At 58.0% G+C, this 23,062-nt stretch overlaps 1 protein-coding gene and 1 pseudogene across 1 annotated transcript in view; both read left to right on the forward strand.

Moving 5' to 3' along the window:
* LOC147091393 (alpha-2-macroglobulin-like) overlaps positions 1-23,062 on the forward strand; it is a 1,124,424-nt gene that overhangs the window by 679,689 nt on the left and 421,673 nt on the right. The window lies entirely within an intron of this gene.
* The window catches only part of LOC147091394 (uncharacterized), a 43,709-nt pseudogene continuing 35,087 nt past the window's right edge, over positions 14,441-23,062 (forward strand).

Raw genomic sequence — 23,062 nt, forward strand, 5'->3', positions numbered from 1 at the left:
AGAGAATCCTCACTCCCCAAACTGCGAGACTCCTCACCCCCCAAATAGTGAAAATCCTCACCCACCCCCAAACTGTGGGAACTCCTCACCCCCCAAACTGTGGGACTACTCACCCCCCAAACAGTGGGACTCCTCACCCCACAAACAGTGGGACTCCTCACCCCACAAACTGTGGGATTCCTCACCCCACAAACTGTGAGTCTCCTCACACCCAAACTGTGGGACTCCTCACCCCCCAAACTGTGGGACTTCTCACCCCCGAAACTGTGGGACTCCTCACCCCGCAAACTGTGAGACTCCCCACCCACTAACTGTGGGACTCCTCACCCCCAAACTGTGGGACTCCTCACCCCCGAAACTGTGGGGCTCCTCACCCCCCAATCTGTGAGACTCCTCACCCCCCAAACTGTGGGACTCCTCACCCCCAAAACTGTGGAACTCCTCACCCCCCAAACTGTGGGACTCCTCACCCCCCAACCTGTGGGACTCCTCACCCCACCAAACTGTGAGACTCCTCACCCCCTGAACTGTGGGCTCCTCACCCCCCAATCTGTGGGACTCCTCACTCCCCAAACTGTGAGGCTCCACACCTCCCAACTGTGGGACTCCTCACCACCCCAATCTGTGGGACTCCTCACCCCCCAAACTGTGGAACTCCTCGCCCCCCAAACTATGAGACACTTCACACCTCAAACTGTGGGTCGCCTCACAAACCCCAAACTGTGAGACTCCTCACCCCCAATCTGTGGGACTCCTCACACTCAAACTGTGGGGAATCCTCACCCCCAAACTGTGGGGACTACTCACCCCCAAACTGTGGGGACTCCTCACCCCCAAACTGTGAGACTCCTCACCTCCCAAACTGTGGGACTCCTCACCCCACAAACTGTGGGACTCCTCACTCCCCCAAACTGTGGGACCCCTCACATTCCAAACTGTGAGACTTACCTCTCAATCTGTGAGACTCCTCAACCCGCAAACTGTGAGACTCTTCACCCCTCAAATTGTGGGACTCCTCACCCCTCAAAATGTGGGGACTCCTCACCCTCCAAAATGTGGGACTCCTCACCCCCCAAACTGTGGAACTCCTCAGCCCCCAAATTGTGAGAGTCCTCACCGCCCAAACTGTGAGACTCCTCACCCCCCAAACTTTGGGGCTCCTCACCCCCAAATTTTGGGACTTGTCACATCCCAAATTGTGAGACTCCTCACCCCCCAAACGGTGGGAATCCTCACCCCCCAAACTGTGGGACTCCTCACCCCCCAAACTGTGGGACTCCTCACCCCCAAACTGTGGGAATCCGTGCTCCCCAAACTGTGTGACTCCTCACCACCCAAACTGTGAGGCTTCGCACTCCCCAAACTGTGGGACTCCTCACCCCCCAAAGAGTGGGACTCCTCACCACACAAACTGTGAGATTCCTGACCCCCAAACCGTGGGACTCCTCTAACTCCAAACTGTGAGATTCCTCACCCCCAAACCATGGGACTCCTCAGCCCCCAAACTGTGGGACTCCTCACCTCCCAAACTGTGGGACTCCTCACTTCCCAAACTGTAGGACTCTTCACCCCCTCAAACTGTGAGAATCCTCACCCCCCAAACTGTGGGACTCCTCACCCCCCAAACTGTGAGACTCCTCACCCCCCAAACTGTGGGCTCCTCACACCTCAAACTGGGTCTCCTCACGCCCTAAACTGTGGGACTCGTCACCCCCCCAAACTGTGGGACTCCTCACCCCCGAATCTGTGAGACTGCTCACCCCCAAACTGTGAGACTCCTCACCCCAAACTGTGAGACACCCCACCCCGCAAACTGTGGGATTCCTCACCCGACAAACTGTGGGACTCCTCACCTCCAAACTGTGGGACTCCTCACCCCCAATCTGTGGTACTCCTCACCCCACAAGCTGTGAGACACCTCACACCTCAAACTGTGGGATGCCTCTCCCCCCGAAACTGTGGGACTCCTCACCCCCCAAACTGTGGGGATTCCTCACCCCCAAAATGTGGGAATCCTCTACCCGAAACTGTGGGAATCCTCACCCCCCAAACTAAGGGACTCCTCACTCCCCAAACTGTGGGACTCCTCACCCCCCAAGCTGAGGGACTCCTGACCCCCTAACTGTGGGAGACCACAACCCTCAAACTGTGGGTCCCCTCACCTCCAAAACTGTGGGACTCCTCACCCCCAAACTGTGGTCTCCTCACCCCGCAAACTGTGGGACTGCTCATCCCCAAAACTGTGGGACTCCTCAAACCTCAAACGTGGAGACTCCCCACCACCCAAACTGTGGGACTCCTCACCCACCAAACTGTGAGACTCCTCACCCACCAAACTGTGGGACTCCTCACCCACCAAACTGTGGGACTCCTCACCCACCAAACTGTGACGACTCCTCAATCCCCAAACTGTGGGACTCCTCTCCCCCCCAAACTGTGAGACTCCTCACCCCCCAATCTGTGGGACTCCTCACTCCCCAAACTGTGGGACTCCTCACCCCCAAAATTGTGGGACTCCTCCCCCCCAAAACTGTGGGACTCCTAACCCCCCAAACTGTGGGGACTCCTCACCCCCAAGCTGTGGGACCCCTCACCCCCCAATCTGTGGGACTCCTCACCCCCCAACCTGTGGGACTCCTCACCCCACCAAACTGTGAGACTCCTCACCCCCTGAACTGTGGGCTCCTCACCCCCCAATCTGTGGGACTCCTCACTCCCCAAACTGTGAGGCTCCACACCTCCCAACTGTGGGACTCCTCACCACCCCAATCTGTGGGACTCCTCACCCCCCAAACTGTGGAACTCCTCGCCCCCCAAACTATGAGACACTTCACACCTCAAACTGTGGGTCGCCTCACAAACCCCAAACTGTGGGACTCCTCACCCCCAATCTGTGAGACTCCTCACCCCCAATCTGTGGGACTCCTCACACTCAAACTGTGGGGAATCCTCACCCCCAAACTGTGGGGACTACTCACCCCCAAACTGTGGGGACTCCTCACCCCCAAACTGTGAGACTCCTCACCTCCCAAACTGTGGGACTCCTCACCCCACAAACTGTGGGACTCCTCACTCCCCCAAACTGTGGGACCCCTCACATTCCAAACTGTGAGACTTACCTCTCAATCTGTGAGACTCCTCAACCCGCAAACTGTGAGACTCTTCACCCCTCAAATTGTGGGACTCCTCACCCCTCAAAATGTGGGGACTCCTCACCCTCCAAAATGTGGGACTCCTCACCCCCCAAACTGTGGAACTCCTCAGCCCCCAAATTGTGAGAGTCCTCACCGCCCAAACTGTGAGACTCCTCACCCCCCAAACTTTGGGGCTCCTCACCCCCAAATTTTGGGACTTGTCACATCCCAAATTGTGAGACTCCTCACCCCCCAAACGGTGGGAATCCTCACCCCCCAAACTGTGGGACTCCTCACCCCCCAAACTGTGGGACTCCTCACCCCCAAACTGTGGGAATCCGTGCTCCCCAAACTGTGTGACTCCTCACCACCCAAACTGTGAGGCTTCGCACTCCCCAAACTGTGGGACTCCTCACCCCCCAAAGAGTGGGACTCCTCACCACACAAACTGTGAGATTCCTGACCCCCAAACCGTGGGACTCCTCTAACTCCAAACTGTGAGATTCCTCACCCCCAAACCATGGGACTCCTCAGCCCCCAAACTGTGGGACTCCTCACCTCCCAAACTGTGGGACTCCTCACTTCCCAAACTGTAGGACTCTTCACCCCCTCAAACTGTGAGAATCCTCACCCCCCAAACTGTGGGACTCCTCACCCCCCAAACTGTGAGACTCCTCACCCCCCAAACTGTGGGCTCCTCACACCTCAAACTGGGTCTCCTCACACCTCAAACTGGGTCTCCTCACGCCCTAAACTGTGGGACTCGTCACCCCCCCAAACTGTGGGACTCCTCACCCCCGAATCTGTGAGACTGCTCACCCCCAAACTGTGAGACTCCTCACCCCAAACTGTGAGACACCCCACCCCGCAAACTGTGGGATTCCTCACCCGACAAACTGTGGGACTCCTCACCTCCAAACAGTGGGACTCCTCACCCCCAATCTGTGGTACTCCTCACCCCACAAGCTGTGAGACACCTCACACCTCAAACTGTGGGATGCCTCTCCCCCCAAAACTGTGGGACTCCTCACCCCCCAAACTGTGGGGATTCCTCACCCCCAAAATGTGGGAATCCTCTACCCGAAACTGTGGGAATCCTCACCCCCCAAACTAAGGGACTCCTCACTCCCCAAACTGTGGGACTCCTCACCCCCCAAGCTGTGGGACTCCTGACCCCCTAACTGTGGGAGACCACAACACTCAAACTGTGGGTCCCCTCACCTCCAAAACTGTGGGACTCCTCACCCCCAAACTGTGGTCTCCTCACCCCGCAAACTGTGGGACTGCTCATCCCCAAAACTGTGGGACTCCTCAAACCTCAAACGTGGAGACTCCCCACCACCCAAACTGTGGGACTCCTCACCCACCAAACTGTGAGACTCCTCACCCACCAAACTGTGGGACTCCTCACCCACCAAACTGTGACGACTCCTCAATCCCCAAACTGTGGGACTCCTCTCCCCCCCAAACTGTGAGACTCCTCACCCCCCAATCTGTGGGACTCCTCACTCCCCAAACTGTGGGACTCCTCACCCCCAAAATTGTGGGACTCCTCCCCCCCAAAACTGTGGGACTCCTAACCCCCCAAACTGTGGGGACTCCTCACCCCCAAGCTGTGGGACCCCTCACCCCCCAATCTGTGGGACTCCTCACCCCCCCAAACTGTGGGACTCTTCACCTCCCAAACTGTGAGACTCCTCACCCCCCAAACTGTGGGACTCCTCACACCCACAAACTGTGGGACGCCTCACCCCGCAAAAATTGGGAATCCTCACCCCCTAAACTGTGAGACTCCTCACCCTCAAACCGTGGGACTCGTCAGCCCCCAAACTGTGGGACTCCTCACCTCCCAAACTGTGGGACTCCTCACTTCCCAAACTGTGGGACTCCTCACTTCCCAAACTGTGGGACTCCTCACCTCCCAAACTGTGGGACTCCTCACTTCCCAAACTGTGGGACTCCTCAGCGCCCTAAACGGTGGGACCTCTCACCCCCAAACTGTGAGATTCCACCCCCCCAAACTTTGGGACTCCTCACCCCCTGAACTGTGGGCTCCTCACCCCCAAAACTGTAGGACTCCTCACCCACCAAACTGTGAGGACTCCTCACCACCCAAACTGTGAGACTCCTCACCCCCCAATCTGTGGGACACCTCAACCCGCAAACTTTGTGACTCCTCACCCCCTGAACTGTGGGCTCCTCACCCCCAAAACTGTAGGACTCCTCACCCCCCAAACTGTGGGACTCCTCACCCCCCAAACTGTGAGACTCCTCACCCACCAAACTGTGGGACTCCTCACCCCACCAAACTGTGGGACTCCTCAGCGCCCTAAACGGTGGGACCTCTCACCCCCAAACTGTGAGATTCCACCCCCCAATCTTTGGGACTCCTCATCCCCTGAACTGTGGGCTCCTCACCCCCAAAACTGTAGGACTCCTCACCCCCCAAACTGTGGGACTCCTCACCCCCCAAACTGTGAGACTCCTCACCCACCAAACTGTGGGACCCCTCACCCCACCAAACTGTGAGACTCCTCACCCCCTGAACTGTGGGCTCCTCACCCCCCAATCTGTGGGACTCCTCACTCCCCAAACTTTGGGACTCCTCACCCCCGAAACTGTGGGAATCCTCAGCCCCCAAACCGTGTGGACTCCTCACCCAAAGCTGTGGGACTCCTCCCCCCCAAAACTGTGAGACTCCTCATCCCCAAACTGTGAGACTCCTCACTCCCCCAAACTGTGGGACTCCTCAAACACCAAATTGTGTCACTCCTCACCCCCAAAACTGTGAGATTCCTCATCCCCCCAAACTGTGGGACACTTCACCTCCCAAACTGTGGGATGGCTCACCCCCCAAACTGTGGGAATCCTCACCCCCTAAACTGTGAGACTCCTCACCCCCAAACCGTGGGAATCCTCACCTCCCAAACTGGGATTCCTCACTTACCAAACTGTGGGACTCTTCACCCCCGAAATTGTGAGAATCCTCACCCCGCAAACTGTGAGACTCGTCACCCCACAAACTGTGGGGCTCCTCACCCCCAAACTGTGGGACTCCTCACCCCCAAACTATGGGACTCCGCACTCCCCAAACTGTGTGACACCTCACCCCCCAATCAGTGGGACTCCTTACCCCACAAACTGTGGGACTCCTCACCCCACAAACTGTGAGGCTCCTCACCCCCCAAACTGTGGGGCTCCTCACCCCTAAAACTGTGGGACTCCTCACCACCAAATTTTGGGACTCCTCACCCCGCAAACTGTGAGGCTCCTCATCTCCCAACTGTGGGACTCCTCACCCCCCAAACTGTGGATCTCCTCACCAACAAACTATGAGACACCTCACACCTCAAACTGTGGGACGCCTCACCCCCAAAATGTGGGACTCCTCACCCCCCAAACTAAGAGAATCCTCACTCCCCAACCTGTGACACTCCTCACACCCCAAATTGTGAGACTCCTCACCCATCCCCAAACTGTGGGAATCCTCACCCCCCAAACAGTGGGACTCCTCACCCCACAAACTGTAGGACTCCTCACCCCACAATCTGTGAGTCTCCTCACAACCAAACTGTGCGACTCCTCACCCCCCAAACTGTGGGACTTCTCACCCCTGAAACTGTGGGACTCCTCATCCCACAAACTGTGAGACTCCCCACCCACTAACTGTGGGAATCCTCACCCCCAAACTGTGAGACTCCTCACCCCCGAAACTGTGGGACTCCTCACCCCCCAATCTGTGAGACTCCTCACACCTCAAATGTGAAGACTCCCCACCACCCAAACTGTGGAACTCCTCACCCCCCAAACTGTGGGACTCTTCACCCCCCAATCTGTGAGACTCCCCACATCTCAAATGTGAAGACTCCCCACCACCCAAACTGCGGAACTCCTCACCCCCCAAACTGTGGGACTCCTCACCCCCAAACTGTGAGTCTCCTCACCCCCCAAACTGTGGGACTCCCCACCCCCAAAACTGTGGGACTCCTCACCCCACAAATTGTGGGACTCCTCACCTCCCCCACACTGTGGGACTCCTCAACCCCCAAACTGTGGGGACTCCTCACCCCCAAATTGTTGGACTCCTCACTCCCAAACTGTGGGACTCCTCACCACGCAAACTGTGAGACACCTCACCCCCCAAACTGTGGGGACACATCACCCGCAAATTGTGGGACTCCTCACCCCCCAAACTGTGGGACTCCTCACCCCCCAAACTGTGGGGACTACTCACCCCCAAACTGTGAGACGCCTCACCCCCAAAATGTGAGGCTCCTCATCCCCAAGCTGTGGGACTCCTCACCCCCCGTCAAACTGTGGGACTCCTCACCCTCCAAACGGTGGGGACTCCTCACCCTCAAACTGTGGGACTCCTCACCCCCCAAACTGTGAGACTCCTCACCCCTCCCAAACTGTGGGACTCCTCACCCCGAAACTGTGGGAATCCTCACCCCCCAAACTGACAGGCTCCTCACTCACCAAACTGTGCGTCTCCTCACCCCCCCAAACTGTGTGGACTCCTCACCCCCAAACTGTGGGACTCCTCACCCGCCAAGCTGTGGGACTCCTGAGCCCCTAACTGTGGGGCACCTCACCCCCCAAACTGTGGGTCCGCTCACCCCAAAAACTCTGGGACTCCTCCCCCCCAAAACTGTGGGACTCTTCAACCCCAAACTGTGGGGACTCCTCACCCTCAAGCTGTGGGACTCCTATACCCCCCCAAGCTGTGGGACTCTTCACCTCCCAAACTGTGGGACTCCTCACCCCCCAAACTGTGGGGCTCCTCACAATCCCAAACTGTGGGACACTTCACCTCCCAAACTGTGGGACGCCTCACCCCACAAAAATTGGGAATCCTCACCCCCTAAACTGTGAGACTCCTCACCCCCAAACCGTGGGAATCCTCACTTCCCAAACTGTGGGACTCTTCACCCCCACACTTTGGGACTTGTCACATCCAAACTGTGAGACTCCTCACCCCCAAATTGTGGGACACCTCAGCCCCAAACTTTGGGACTTGTCACATCCCAAACTGTGAGACTCCTCACCCCCAAACTGTGGGACTCCTCACCTGCAAACTGTGAGACTCCTCACCCCCCAAACTGCGGGACTCCTCACCCCCAAACTGTGAGACTCCTCACCCCCCAAACTGTGAGACTACTCACCCCCAAACTGTGGGACTCCTCACCCCCCAAACTGTGAGACTCCTCACCCCCAAACTGTGAGGCTCCTCACCTCCCAACTGTGGGACTCCTCACCCCCACAAACTGTGGGACTGCTCACCCACCAAACTGTGGAAATCCTCGCCCCCGAAACTATGAGACACTTCACACCTCAAACTGGGTTGCCTCACCCCCCCCAAACTGTGGGACTCCTCACCCCCCAAAATGTGGGGACTCCTCACCCCCAAACTGTGGGGCTCCTCACCCCCAAACTGTGGGAATCCTCACCCCCCAAACTAAGAGATTCCTCACTCCCCAAACTGTGAGAATCCTCACCCCCCAAACTGTGAGACTCCTCACCCCCCCCAAACTGTGGGGACTCCTCAACCCCAAACTGTGGGACTCCTCACCCCCCAAGCTGTGGGACTCCTGACCCCCGAACTGTGAGACACCTCACAGCCCCCCAAACTGTGGGTCCCATCACCCCCAAAACTGTGGACTCCTCACCCCCCAAACTGTGGGACTCCTCACTCCCCCAAACTGTGAGACTCCTCAAACCTCAAACGTGGAGACTCCCCACCACCCAAACTGTGGGACTCCTCACCCCCCAAACTGTTGGACTCCTCAGCGCCCTAAACGGTGGGACCTCTCACCCCCTAAACTGTGAGTTTCCACACCACCAAACTTTGGGACTCCTCACCCCCGAAACTGTAGGACTCCTCACCCACCAAACTGTGGAACTCCTCACCCCCCAAACTGTGGAACTCCTCACCCCCCAAACTATGAGACACCTCACACCTCAAACTGTGGGACGCTTCACACCCCCCCCAAACTGTGTGACTCCTCACCCCCAAACTAAGAGACTCCTCACTCCCCAAACTGTGAGACTCCTCACCCCCCAAATTGTGAGACTCCTCACCCACCCACAAACTGTGGGGACTCCACACCCCCCCAAACTGTGGGACTCCTTACCTCACAAACTGTGAGTCTCCTCACCCCCAAACTGTGGGACTCCCCACCCCCTAAACTGTGGGACTTCTCACCTCCGAAACTGTGGGACTCTTCACCCCGCAAACTGTTAGACTCCCCACCCACTAAATGTGGGACTCCTCACCCCCAAACTGTGGGGACTCCTCACCCCCGAAACTGTGGGACTCCTCACCCCCCAATCTGTGAGACTCCCCACACCTCAAATGTGAAGACTCCCCACCACCCCAAACTGTGGAACTCCTCACCCCCCAAACTGTGGGACTCCTCACCCCCCCAAACTGTGAGACTCCTCACCCCCCCAAACTGTGGGACTCCTCACCCCCCCAAACTGTGGGACTCCTCACCCCACAAACTGTGGGACTCCTCACCTCCCCCACACTGTGGAACTCATCACCCCCCAAACTGTGAGACACCTCACCGCCCAAACTGTGGGGACTCATCACCCCCAAATTGTGGGACTCCTCACCCCCAAACTGTGGGGACTCCTCACCCTCAAACTGTGGGACTCCTCACCCCCCAAACTGTGAGACTCCTCACTCCCCCGAAACTGTGGGACTCCTCACCCCCAAACTGTGGGAATCCTCACCCCCCAAACTGTGGGACTTTTCACCTCCCAAACTGTGGGGACTCCTCAGCCCCAAACTGTGGGACTCCTCACCCTCCCCAAACTGTGGGACTTTTAACCTCCCTAACTCTGGGACTCCTCACAACCCAAAATGTGGGGCTCCTCACACCCCCAAACTGTGGGACACTTCACCTCCCAAACTGTGGGACGCCTCACCCCGCAAAAATTGGGATTCCTCACCCCCTAAACTGTGCGATTCCTCACCCCCAAACCGTGGGACTCCTCAGCCCCCAAACCGTGGGACTCATCACCGCCCAAACTGTGGGACTCCTCACCTCCCAAACTGTGGGACACCTCACCCACAAACTGTGGGACTCCTCACCACCAAACTGTGAGACTCCTCACCCGCAAACTGTGGGAAGCCTCACCCCCAAACTTTGGGACTTGTCACATCCCAAACTATGAGACTCCTCAACCCGAAACTGTGGGACTCTTCACCCCCAAACTTTGAGACTTGTCACATACCAAACTGTGAGACTCCTCACCCCTCAAACTGTGGGACACCTCAGCCCCAAATTTTGGGACTTGTCACATCCCAAACTGTGAGACTCCTCACCCCCAAACTGTGGGACTCCTCACCCACAAACTGTGGGACTCCTCACCCCCAAACTGTGAGACTCCTCACCCGCAAACTGTGGGAATCCTCACCCCCAAACTTTGGGACTTGTCACATCCCAAACTATGAGACTCCTCAACCCGAAACTGTGGGACTCCTCACCCCCAAACTGTGAGACTCCTCACCCCCAAACTGTGGGACTCCTCACCCCCAAACTGTGAGACACCTCACTCCCAAACTGTGAGACTTCTCACCCCCAAATTGTGGGACTCCTCACCCCCAAACTGTGAGACTCCTCACCCCAAAATGTGGGACTCCTCACCCACAAACTTTTGGACTTGTCACATCCCAAACTGTGAGACTCCTCACCCCCAAATTGTGAGGCTCCACACCTCCCAACTGTGGGACTCCTCACCCCCCCAATCTGTGGGACTCCTCAACCCCCAAACTGTGGAACTCCTCGCCCCCCAAACTATGAGACACTTCACACCTCAAACTGTGGGTCGCCTCACAACCCCCAAACTGTGGGGACTCCTCACCCCCAAAATGTGGAGCTCCTCACCCGCCAAACTGTGGGGCTCCTCGCCCCCCAAACTATGAGACACTTCACACCTCAAACTGTGGGTCGCCTCACAACCCCCAAACTGTGGGGACTCCTCACCCCCAAACTGTGGAGCTCCTCACCCCCAAACTGTGGGGCTCCTCGCCCCCAAACTGTGGGACTCCTCACCCCCCAAACTGTGGGACTCCTCACCCCCAAACTGTGAGACTCCTCACCCCAAAATGTGGGACTCCTCACCCCCAAACATTTGGACTTGTCACATCCCAAACTGTGAGACTCCTCACCCCCAAACTGTGAGGCTCCACACCTCCCAACTGTGGGACTCCTCACCCCCCCAATCTGTGGGACTCCTCACCCCCCAAACTGTGGAACCCCTCGCCCCCCAAACTATGAGACACTTCACACCTCAAACTGTGGGTCGCCTCACAACCCCCAAACTGTGGGGACACCTCACCCCCAAACTGTGGAGCTCCTCACCCCCAAACTGTGGGGCTCCTCGCCCCCCAAATTGTGGGACTCCTCACCCCCAAACTGTGGAGCTCCTCACCCCCAAACTGTGGGGCTCCTCGCCCCCCAAACTGTGGGACTCCTCACCCCCCAAACTGTGGGGCTCCTCGCCCCCAAACTGTGGGAAACCTCACACCCCAAACTAAGAGACTCCTCACTCCCCAAACTGTGAGACTCCTCACCCCCCAAACTGTGAAACTCCTCACCCCCCCAAAATGTGGGGACTCCTCACCCCCCAAACTGTGGGACTCCTGACCCCCGAACTGTGGGACTCCTCACACCCCACCCAAACTGTGGGTCTCCTCAGCACCCTAAACGGTGGGGACTCCTCACCCCCCAAACAGTGGGACTCCTTACCCCACAAACTGTGGGACTCCTCACCCCACAAATTGTGGGACTCCTCACCCCTAAAACTGTGTAACTCCTCACCACCAAATTTTGGGACTCCTCACCCCGCAAACTGTGAGGCTCCTCACCTCCCAACTGTGGGACTCCTCACCCCCCAAACTGTGGAACTCCTCACCCCCAAACTATGAGACACCTCACACCACAAACTGTGGGACGCCTCACCCCCCCAAAATGTGGGACTCCTCACCCCCCAAACTAAGTGAATCCTCACTCCCCAAACTGCGAGACTCCTCACCCCCCAAATTGTGAGACTCCTCACCCACCCCCAAACTGTGGGAACTCCTCACCCCCCGAACTGTGGGACTACTCACCCCCCAAACAGTGGGATTCCTCACCCCACAAACTGTGGGATTCCTCACCCCACAAACTGTGAGTCTCCTCACACCCAAACTGTGGGACTCCTCACCCCCCAAACTGTGGGACTTCTCACCCCCGAAACTGTGGGACTCCTCACCCCGCAAACTGTGAGACTCCCCACCCACTAACTGTGGGACTCCTCACCCCCAAACTGTGGGACTCCTCACCCCCGAAACTGTGGGGCTCCTCACCCCCCAATCTGTGAGACTCCTCACCCCTCCCAAACTGTGGGACTCCTCACCCCCCCAAACTGTGGGGACTCCTCACCCCCCAAACTGTGGGAATCCTCACACCCCAAACTGTGGGACTCCTCACCCCCAAACTGTGGGAATCCTCACGCCCCAAACTGACAGGCTCCTCACCCCCAAACTGTGAGACTCCTCACCCCTCCCAAACTGTGGGACTCCTCACCCCCCCAAACTGTGAGACTCCTCACCCCTCCCAAACTGTGGGACTCCTCACCCCCCCAAACTGTGGGGACTCCTCACCCCCAAACTGTGGGATTCCTCACCCCACAAACTGTGGGACTTCTCACCCCCGAAACTGTGGGACTCCTCACCCCGCAAACTGTGAGACTCCTCACCCCCAAACTGTGGGACTCCTCACCCCCCAAACTGTGGGACTCCTCACCCCCCAAACTGTGGGACTTCTCACCCCCGAAACTGTGGGACTCCTCACCCCGCAAACTGTGGGGCTCCTCACCCCGCAATCTGTGAGACTCCTCACCCCCCAAACTGTGGGACTCCTCACCCCCAAAACTGTGGAACTCCTCACCCCCAAAACTGTGGGACTCCTCACCCCCCAACCTGTGGGACTCCTCACCCCCCAAACTGTGAGGCACCTCACCCCCCAAACTGTGGGGACTCCTCACCCCCCAAACTGTGGGACTCCTCACCCTCCAAACTGTGGGGACTCCTCACCCTCAAACTGTGGGACTCCTCGCCCCCCAAACTGTGAGACTCCTCACCCCTCCCAAACTGTGGGACTCCTCACCCCCCCCAAACTGTGGGGACTCCTCACCCCCCAAACTGTGGGAATCCTCACTCCCCAAACTGTGGGACTCCTCACCCCCAAACTGTGGGACTCCTCACCCCCCAAACTGTGGGGCTCCTCACACCCCCAAACTGTGGGACTCCTCACCCCCAAACTGTGGGACTCCTCACCCCCCAAACTGTGGGGCTCCTCACACCCCCAAACTGTGGGACTCCTCACCCCCCAAACTGTGGGGCTCCTCACACCCCCAAACTGTGGGACTCCTCAACCCGCAAACTGTGGGACTCCTCACCCCCCAAACTGTGAGACTCCTCACCCCCCAAACTGTGAGACTCCTCACCCCCCAAACTGTGGGACTCCTCACCCCAAACTGTGAGACTCCTCACCCCCAAACTGTGGGACTCCTCACCCCCCAAACTGTGAGACTCCTCACCCCCCAAACTGTGGGACTCCTCACCCCCCAAACTGTGGGACTCCTCACCCCCCAAACTGTGAGACTCCTCACCCCCCAAACTGTGAGACTCCTCACCCCCCAAACTGTGGGACTCCTCACCCCCAAACTGTGAGACTCCTCACCCCCAAACTGTGGGACTCCTCAGCCCCAAACTGTGAGACTCCTCACCCCCCAAACTGTGGGACTCCTCACCCCCCAAACTGTGAGACTCATCAACCCCCAAACTGTGGGACTCCTCACCCCCCAAACTGTGAGACTCCTCACCCCCCAAACTGTGAGACTCCTCACCCCCCCAAACTGTGAGACTCCTCACCCCCAAACTGTGAGACTCCTCACCCCCAAACTGTGGGACTCCTCACTCCCAAACTGTGAGACTCCTCACTCCCAAACTGTGAGACTCCTCACCCCCAAACTGTGAGACTCCTCACCCCCAAACTGTGGGACTCCTCACCCCCAAACTGTGGGACTCCTCACCCCCAAACTGTGAGACTCCTCACCCCCAAACTGTGGGACTCCTCACTCCCAAACTGGGAGACTACTCACCCCCAAACTGTGGGACTCCTCACTCCCAAACTGTGAGACTCCTCACCCCCAAACTGTGGGACTCCTCACCACCCAAACTGTGGAACTCCTCACCACCCAAACTGTGGAACTCCTCGCCGCCCAAACTGTGGGGCTCCTCACCCCCAAACTGTGGGAATCCTCACCCCCCAAACTGTGGGGACTCCTCACCCCCCAAACTGTGGGAATCCTCGCCCCCCAAACTGTGGACTCCTAACCCCCAAACTGTGGGACTACTCACTCCCCCAAACTGTGGGACTCCTCACCCCTCAAACTGTGGGACTCCTCACTCCCCCAAACTGTGGGACTCCTCACCCCACAAACTGTGGGACTCCTCACCCCCAAAACTGTGGAACTCCTCACCCCCCAAACTGTGGGACTCCTCACCCCCCACCTGTGGGACTCCTCACCCCCCAAACTGTGAGACTCCTCACCCACCAAACTGTGGGACTCCTCACCCCCCAAACTGTGAGACTCCTCACCCACCAAACTGTGGGACTCCTCATCCCCCAAACTGTGGGGACTCCTCACCCCCAAATTGTTGGACTCCTCACCCCCAAACTGTGGGACTCCTCAACCCCCAAACTGTGGGACTCCTCACCCCCCAAACTGTGAGACTCATCAACCCCCAAACTGTGGGACTCCTCACCCCCCAAACTGTGAGACTCCTCACCCCCAAACTGTGGGACTCCTCACCCCCCAAACTGTGAGACTCCTCACCCCCCAAACTGTGGGACTCCTCACCCCCCAAACTGTGAGACTCATCAACCCCCAAACTGTGGGACTCCTCACCCCCCAAACTGTGAGACTCCTCACCCCGCAAACTGTGAGACTCCTCACCCCCCAAACTGTGAGACTCCTCACCCCCAAACTGTGAGACTCCTCACCCCCAAACTGTGGGACTCCTCACTCCCAAACTGTGAGACTCCTCACTCCCAAACTGTGAGACTCCTCACCCCCCAAACTGTGAGACTCCTCACCCCCCAAACTGTGAGACTCCTCACCCCCAAACTGTGAGACTCCTCACCCCCAAACTGTGGGACTCCTCACTCCCAAACTGTGAGACTCCTCACTCCCAAACTGTGAGACTCCTCACCCCCAAACTGTGAGACTCCTCACCCCCAAACTGTGGGACTCCTCACCCCCAAACTGTGGGACTCCTCACCCCCAAACTGTGAGACTCCTCACCCCCAAACTGTGGGACTCCTCACTCCCAAACTGTGAGACTCCTCACCCCCAAACTGTGGGACTCCTCACTCCCAAACTGTGAGACTCCTCACCCCCAAACTGTGGGACTCCTCACCACCCAAACTGTGGAACTCCTCATCACCCAAACTGTGGAACTCCTCGCCACCCAAACTGTGGGGCTCCTCACCCCCAAACTGTGGGAATCCTCACCCCCCAAACTGTGGGGACTCCTCACCCCCCAAACTGTGGGAATCCTCGCCCCCCAAACTGTGGACTCCTAACCCCCAAACTGTGGGACTCCTCACTCCCCCAAACTGTGGGACTCCTCACCCCTCAAACTGTGGGACTCCTCACTCCCCCAAACTGTGGGACTCCTCACCCCACAAACTGTGGGACTCCTCACCCCCAAAACTGTGGAACTCCTCACCCCCCAAACTGTGGGACTCCTCACCCCCCAACCTGTGGGACTCCTCACCCCCCAAACTGTGAGACTCCTCACCCACCAAACTGTGGGACTCCTCACCCCACAAATTGTGGGACTCCTCACCTCCCCCACACTGTGGGACTCCTCATCCCCCAAACTGTGGGGACTCCTCACCCCCAAATTGTTGGACTCCTCACCCCCAAACTGTGGGACTCCTCAACCCCCAAACTGTGGAGACTCCTCACCCCCAAATTGTTGGACTCATCACCCGCAAATTGTGGGACTCCTTACCCCCCAAACTGTGGGACTCCTCACCCTCCAAACTGTGGGGACTACTCACCCCCAAACTGTGAGATGCCTCACCCCCAAAATGTGAGGCTCCTCATCCCCAAGCTGTGGGACGCCTCACCCCCCCCCAAACTGTGGGGCTCTTCACCCCCCAAACTGTGGGGACTCCTCATCCTCAAACTGTGGGACTCCTCGCCCCCCAAACTGTGGGACTCCTCACCCCCAAACTGTGGGAATCCTCACCCCCCAAACTGACAGGCTCCTCACTCACCAAACTGTGGGACTCCTCACCCCTCAAACTGTGGGACTCCTCACTCCCCCAAACTGTGGGACTCCTCACCCCCCAAACTGTGAGACTCCTCACCACCAAACTGTGAGACTCCTCACCTGCAAACTGTGAGACTCCTCACCCCCCAAACTGTGAGACTCCTCACCCCCCAAACTGTGAGACTCCTCACCCCCCAAACTGTGTGACTCCTCACCCCCCAAACTGTGAGACTCCTCACCCCCCAAACTGTGAGACTCCTCACCCCCCAAACTGTAGGACTCCTCACCCCCCAAACTGTGAGACTCCTCACCCTCCAAACTGTGAGACTCCTCACCCCCCAAACTGTGAGACTCCTCACCCACCAAACTGTGAGACTCCTCACCCCCAAACTGTGAGACTCCTCACCCCCAAACTGTGGGACTCCTCACCCCCAAACTGTGAGACTCCTCACCCCCAAACTGTGGGACTCCTCACTCCCAAACTGTGAGACTCCTCACTCCCAAACTGTGAGACTCCTCACCCCCAAACTGTGAGACTCCTCACCCCCAAATTGTGGGACTCCTCACCCCCAAACTGTGGGACTCCTCACCCCCAATCTGTGAGACTCCTCACCCCCAAACTGTGGGACTCCTCACTCCCAAACTGTGAGACTCCTCACCCCCAAACTGTGGGACTCCTCACTCCCAAACTGTGAGACTCCTCACCCCCAAACTGTGGGACTCCTCACCACCCAAACTGTGGAACTCCTCACCACCCAAACTGTGGAACTCCTCGCCGCCCAAACTGTGGGACTCCTCACCCCCAAACTGTGGGAATCCTCACTCCCCAAACTGTGGGGACTCCTCACCCCCAAACTGTGGGAATCCTCACCCCCCAAACTGTGGACTCCTCACTCCCCCAAACTGTGGGACTCCTCAGCCCTCAAACTGTGGGACTCCTCACTCCCCCAAACTGTGGGACTCCTCACCCCCCAAACTGTGGGACTCCTCACCCACCAAACTGTGGGACTCCTCACCCCACAAATTGTGGGACTCCTCACCTCCCCCACACTGTGGGACTCCTCAACCCCCAAACTGTGGGGTCTCCTCACCCCCAAATTGTGGTACTCCTCACCCCCAAACTGTGGGACTCCTCAACCCCCAAACTGTGGGTTCTCCTCACCCCCAAATTGTTGGACTCATCACCCGCAAATTGTGGGACTCCTCACCCCCCAAACTGTGAGACTCCTCACCCCCAAACTGTGGGACTCCTCACCACCCAAACTGTGGAACTCCTCACCACCCAAACTGTGGAACTCCTCGCCGCCCAAACTGTGGGGCTCCTCACCCCCAAACTGTGGGAATCCTCACCCCCCAAACTGTGGGGACTCCTCACCCCCCAAACTGTGGGAATCCACGCCCCCCAAACTGTGGACTCCTAACCCCCAAACTGTGGGACTCCTCACTCCCCCAAACTGTGGGACTCCTCACCCCTCAAACTGTGGGACTCCTCACTCCCCCAAACTGTGGGACTCCTCACCCCACAAACTGTGGGACTCCTCACCCCCAAAACTGTGGAACACCTCACCCCCCAAACTGTGGGACTCCTCACCCCCCAACCTGTGGGACTCCTCACCCCCCAAACTGTGAGACTCCTCACCCACCAAACTGTGGGACTCCTCACCCCACAAATTGTGGGACTCCTCACCTCCCCCACACTGTGGGACTCCTCATCCCCCAAACTGTGGGGACTCCTCACCCCCAAATTGTTGGACTCCTCACCCCCAAACTGTGGGACTCCTCAACCCCCAAACTGTGGGGACTCCTTACCCCAAAATTGTTGGACTCATCACCCGCAAATTGTGGGACTCCTTAACCCCCAAACTGTGGGACTCCTCACCCTCCAAACTGTGGGGACTACTCACCCCCAAACTGTGAGATGCCTCACCCCCAAAATGTGAGGCTCCTCATCCCCAAGCTGTGGGACGCCTCACCCCCCCAAACTGTGGGGCTCTTCACCCCCCAAACTGTGGGGACTCCTCATCCTCAAACTGTGGGACTCCTCGCCCCCCAAACTGTGGGACTCCTCACCCCCAAACTGTGGGAATCCTCACCCCCCAAACTGACAGGCTCCTCACTCACCAAACTGTGGGACTCCTCACCCCTCAAACTGTGGGACTCCTCACTCCCCCAAACTGTGGGACTCCTCACCCCCCAAACTGTGAGACTCCTCACCACCAAACTGTGAGACTCCTCACCTGCAAACTGTGAGACTCCTCACCCCCCAAACTGTGAGACTCCTCACCCCCCAAACTGTGAGACTCCTCACCCCCCAAACTGTGTGACTCCTCACCCCCCAAACTGTGAGACTCCTCACCCCCCAAACTGTGAGACTCCTCACCCCCCAAACTGTAGGACTCCTCACCCCCCAAACTGTGAGACTCCTCACCCTCCAAACTGTGAGACTCCTCACCCCCCAAACTGTGAGACTCCTCACCCACCAAACTGTGAGACTCCTCACCCCCAAACTGTGAGACTCCTCACCCCCAAACTGTGGGACTCCTCACCCCCAAACTGTGAGACTCCTCACCCCCAAACTGTGGGACTCCTCACTCCCAAACTGTGAGACTCCTCACTCCCAAACTGTGAGACTCCTCACCCCCAAACTGTGAGACTCCTCACCCCCAAATTGTGGGACTCCTCACCCCCAAACTGTGGGACTCCTCACCCCCAATCTGTGAGACTCCTCACCCCCAAACTGTGGGACTCCTCACTCCCAAACTGTGAGACTCCTCACCCCCAAACTGTGGGACTCCTCACTCCCAAACTGTGAGACTCCTCACCCCCAAACTGTGGGACTCCTCACTCCCAAACTGTGAGACTCCTCACCCCCAAACTGTGAGACTCCTCACCACCCAAACTGTGGAACTCCTCACCACCCAAACTGTGGAACTCCTCGCCGCCCAAACTGTGGGGCTCCTCACCCCCAAACTGTGGGAATCCTCACTCCCCAAACTGTGGGGACTCCTCACCCCCAAACTGTGGGAATCCTCACCCCCCAAACTGTGGACTCCTCACTCCCCCAAACTGTGGGACTCCTCAGCCCTCAAACTGTGGGACTCCTCACTCCCCCAAACTGTGGGACTCCTCACCCCCCAAACTGTGGGACTCCTCACCCCCAAAACTGTGGAACTCCTCACCCCCCAAACTGTGGGACTCCTCACCCCCCAACTTGTGGGACTCCTCACCCCCCAAACTATGAGACTCCTCACCCACCAAACTGTGGGACTCCTCACCCCACAAATTGTGGGACTCCTCACCTCCCCCACACTGTGGGACTCCTCAACCCCCAAACTGTGGGGTCTCCTCACCCCCAAATTGTGGTACTCCTCACCCCCAAACTGTGGGACTCCTCAACCCCCAAACTGTGGGTTCTCCTCACCCCCAAATTGTTGGACTCATCACCCGCAAATTGTGGGACTCCTCACCCCCCAAACTGTGGGACACCTCACCCTCCAAACTGTGGGGACTACTCACCCCCAAACTGTGAGATGCCTCACCCCCAAAATGTGAGGCTCCTCATCCCCAAGCTGTGGGACGCCTCACCCCCCCCCAAACTGTGGGGCTCTTCACCCCCCAAACTGTGGGGACTCCTCATCCTCAAACTGTGGGACTCCTCGCCCCCCAAACTGTGGGACTCCTCACCCCCAAACTGTGGGAATCCTCACCCCTCAAACTGTGAGAATCCTCACCGCCCCTAACTGTGGGACTCCTGACCCCCAAACTGTGGGAATCCTCACCCCCCAAACTGTGAGACTCCTCACCGCCCCTAACTGTGGGACTCCTCACCCCCAAACTGTGGGACATCTCACCCCCCAAACTGTGGGACTCCTCACCCCCCTAACTGTGGGACTCCTCACCCCTCAAACTGTGGGGACTCCTCACCCCCCAAACTGTGAGACTCCTCACCCCCCAAACTGTGGGACTCCTCAACCCCCAAACTGTGAGACTCCTCACCCCCCAAACTGTGGGACTCCTCACCCCCCAAACTGTGGGACTCCTCACCCCCCAAACTGTGAGACTCCTCACCCCCCAAACTGTGGGACTCCTCACCCCGCAAACTGTGGGACTCCTCCCCCCCAAAACTGTGGGACTCCTCACCCCCCCCAAGCTGTAGGACTCCTCACCTCCCAAATTGTGGGACTCCTCACCCCCCAAACTGTGGGACTCCTCACCCACCAAACTGTGGGGCTCCTCACACCCCCAAACTGTGGGGCTCCTCACACCCCCAAACTGTGAGACTCCTCACACCCCAAACTGTGGGACACTTCACCTCCCAAACTGTGGGATGCCTCACCACCAAACTGTGAGACTCCTCACCCCCCCCAAACTGTGAGACTCCTCACCACCAAACAGTGAGACTCCTCACCCCCCAAACTGTGAGACTCCTCACCACCAAACTGTGAGACTCCTCACCCCCCCAAACTGTGAGGCTCCTCACCACCAAACTGTGAGACTCCTCACCCCCCCAAACTGTGAGACTCCTCACCACCAAACTGTGGGACTCCTCACCCCCCAAACTGTGAGACTCCTCACCACCAAACTGTGAGACTCCTCACCCCCCCAAACTGTGAGACTCCTCACCACCAAACTGTGGGACTCCTCACCACCCAAACTGTGAGACTCCTCAACCCCCAAACTGTGAGACTCCTCACCCCCCAAACTGCGGGACTCCTCACCCCCAAACTGTGAGACTCCTCACCCCCCAAACTGTGAGACTCCTCACCCCCCAAACTGTGGGACTCCTCACTCCCAAACTGTGAGACTCCTCAACCCCCAAACTGTGGGACTCCTCACCCCCAAAACTGTGGGACTCCTCACCTGCAAACTGCGGGACTCCTCACCCCCAAACTGTGAGACTCCTCACCCCCAAACTGTGAGACTCCTCACCCCCCAAACTGTGGGACTCCTCACCCCCAAACTGTGAGACTCCTCACCCCCAAACTGTGAGACTCCTCACCACCCAAACTGTGGGACTCCTCACCACCCAAACTGTGGAACTCCTCACCTCCCAAACTGTGGGACTCCTCACCCCCAAATTGTGAGACACCTCACCACCCAAACTGTGAGACTCCTCACCACCCAAACTGTGAGACTCCTCACCACCCAAACTGTGAGACTCCTCACCACCCAAACTGTGGGACTCCTCACCCCCCAAACTGTGGAACTCCTCGCCGCCCAAACTAAAACACCTAACACCTCAAACTGTGGGTCGCCTGACCACCCCCAAACTGTGGGACTCCTCACCCCCCAAACTGTGGGGACTCCTCACCCCCAAGCTATGGGGCTCCTCACCCCCAAACTGTGGGAATCCTCGCCCCCCAAACTGTGGACTCCTAACCCCCCAAACTGTGGGACTCCTCACTCCCCCAAACTGTGGGACTCCTCAAACCTCAAACGTGGAGACTCCCCGCCACCCAAATTGTGGGACTCCTCACCCCCCAATCTGTGAGACTCCACACCACCAAACTTTGGGACTCCTCACCCACTATACTGTGGGACTCCTCACCCCCGAAACTGAAGGACTCCTCACCCCCCAATCTGTGGGACTCCTCAACCCCTAAACTTTGGGACTCCTCACACCCAAAACTGAGGGACTCCTCACTCCCCAAACTGTGGGGCTCCTCACCCCAAAGCTGTGGGGCTCCTCACACTCCAAACTGTGTGACTCCTCACCCCACAAACTGTGAGACTCCTCACCCCGCAAACAGTGGGACACTTCACCTCCCAAACTGTGGGACAGCTCACCCCCCAAAATGTGGGAATCATCACCCCTAAATTGTGAGACTCCTCACCCCCAAACCGTGGGAATCCTCAGCCCCCAAGCTGTGGGATTCCTCACCTCCCAAACTGTGGGATTCCTCACTTCCCAAACTGTGGGACTCTTCACCCCCGAAACTGTGAGAATCCTCACTCCGCAAACTGTGGGACGCCTCACCCCCCCAATCTGTGGGACTCCTCACCCCCCAAACTAAGAGACTCCTCACTCCCCAAACTGTGAGACTCCTCACCCCCCAAATTGTGAGACTCCTCACCCACCCCCAAAGTGTGGGGACTCCACACCCCCCAAACTGTGGGACTCCTCACCCCCCAAACAGTGGGACTCCTCACCCCACAAACTGTGGGACTCCTCACGCCACAAACTGTGAGTCTTCTCACCCCCAAACTGTGGGACTCCTCACCCCCTAAACTGTGGGACTTCTCACCTCCGAAACTGTGGGACTCTTCACCCCGCAAACTGTTAGACTCCCCACCCACTAAATGTGGGACTCCTCACCCCTCAAACTGTGGGACTCCTCACCCCCCAATCTGTGAGACTCGCCACACCTCAAATGTGAAGACTCCCCACCACCCAAACTGTGGAACTCCTCACCCCCCAAACTGTGGGAGTGCTCACCCCCCAAACTGTGAGACTCCTCACCCTCCAAACTGTGGGGCTCCTCACCACCCAAACTGTGTGACTGCTCACCCCACAAACTGCGGGAATCCTCACCTCCCCCACACTGTGGGACTCATCACCCCTCAAACTGTGAGACACCTCACCGCC

Source organism: Somniosus microcephalus, unplaced genomic scaffold, assembly GCF_052327205.1.
Source record: "Somniosus microcephalus isolate GS21.2 unplaced genomic scaffold, FLI_Smic_1.0 unresolved_chr3, whole genome shotgun sequence".
NCBI lineage: Eukaryota > Metazoa > Chordata > Chondrichthyes > Squaliformes > Somniosidae > Somniosus > Somniosus microcephalus.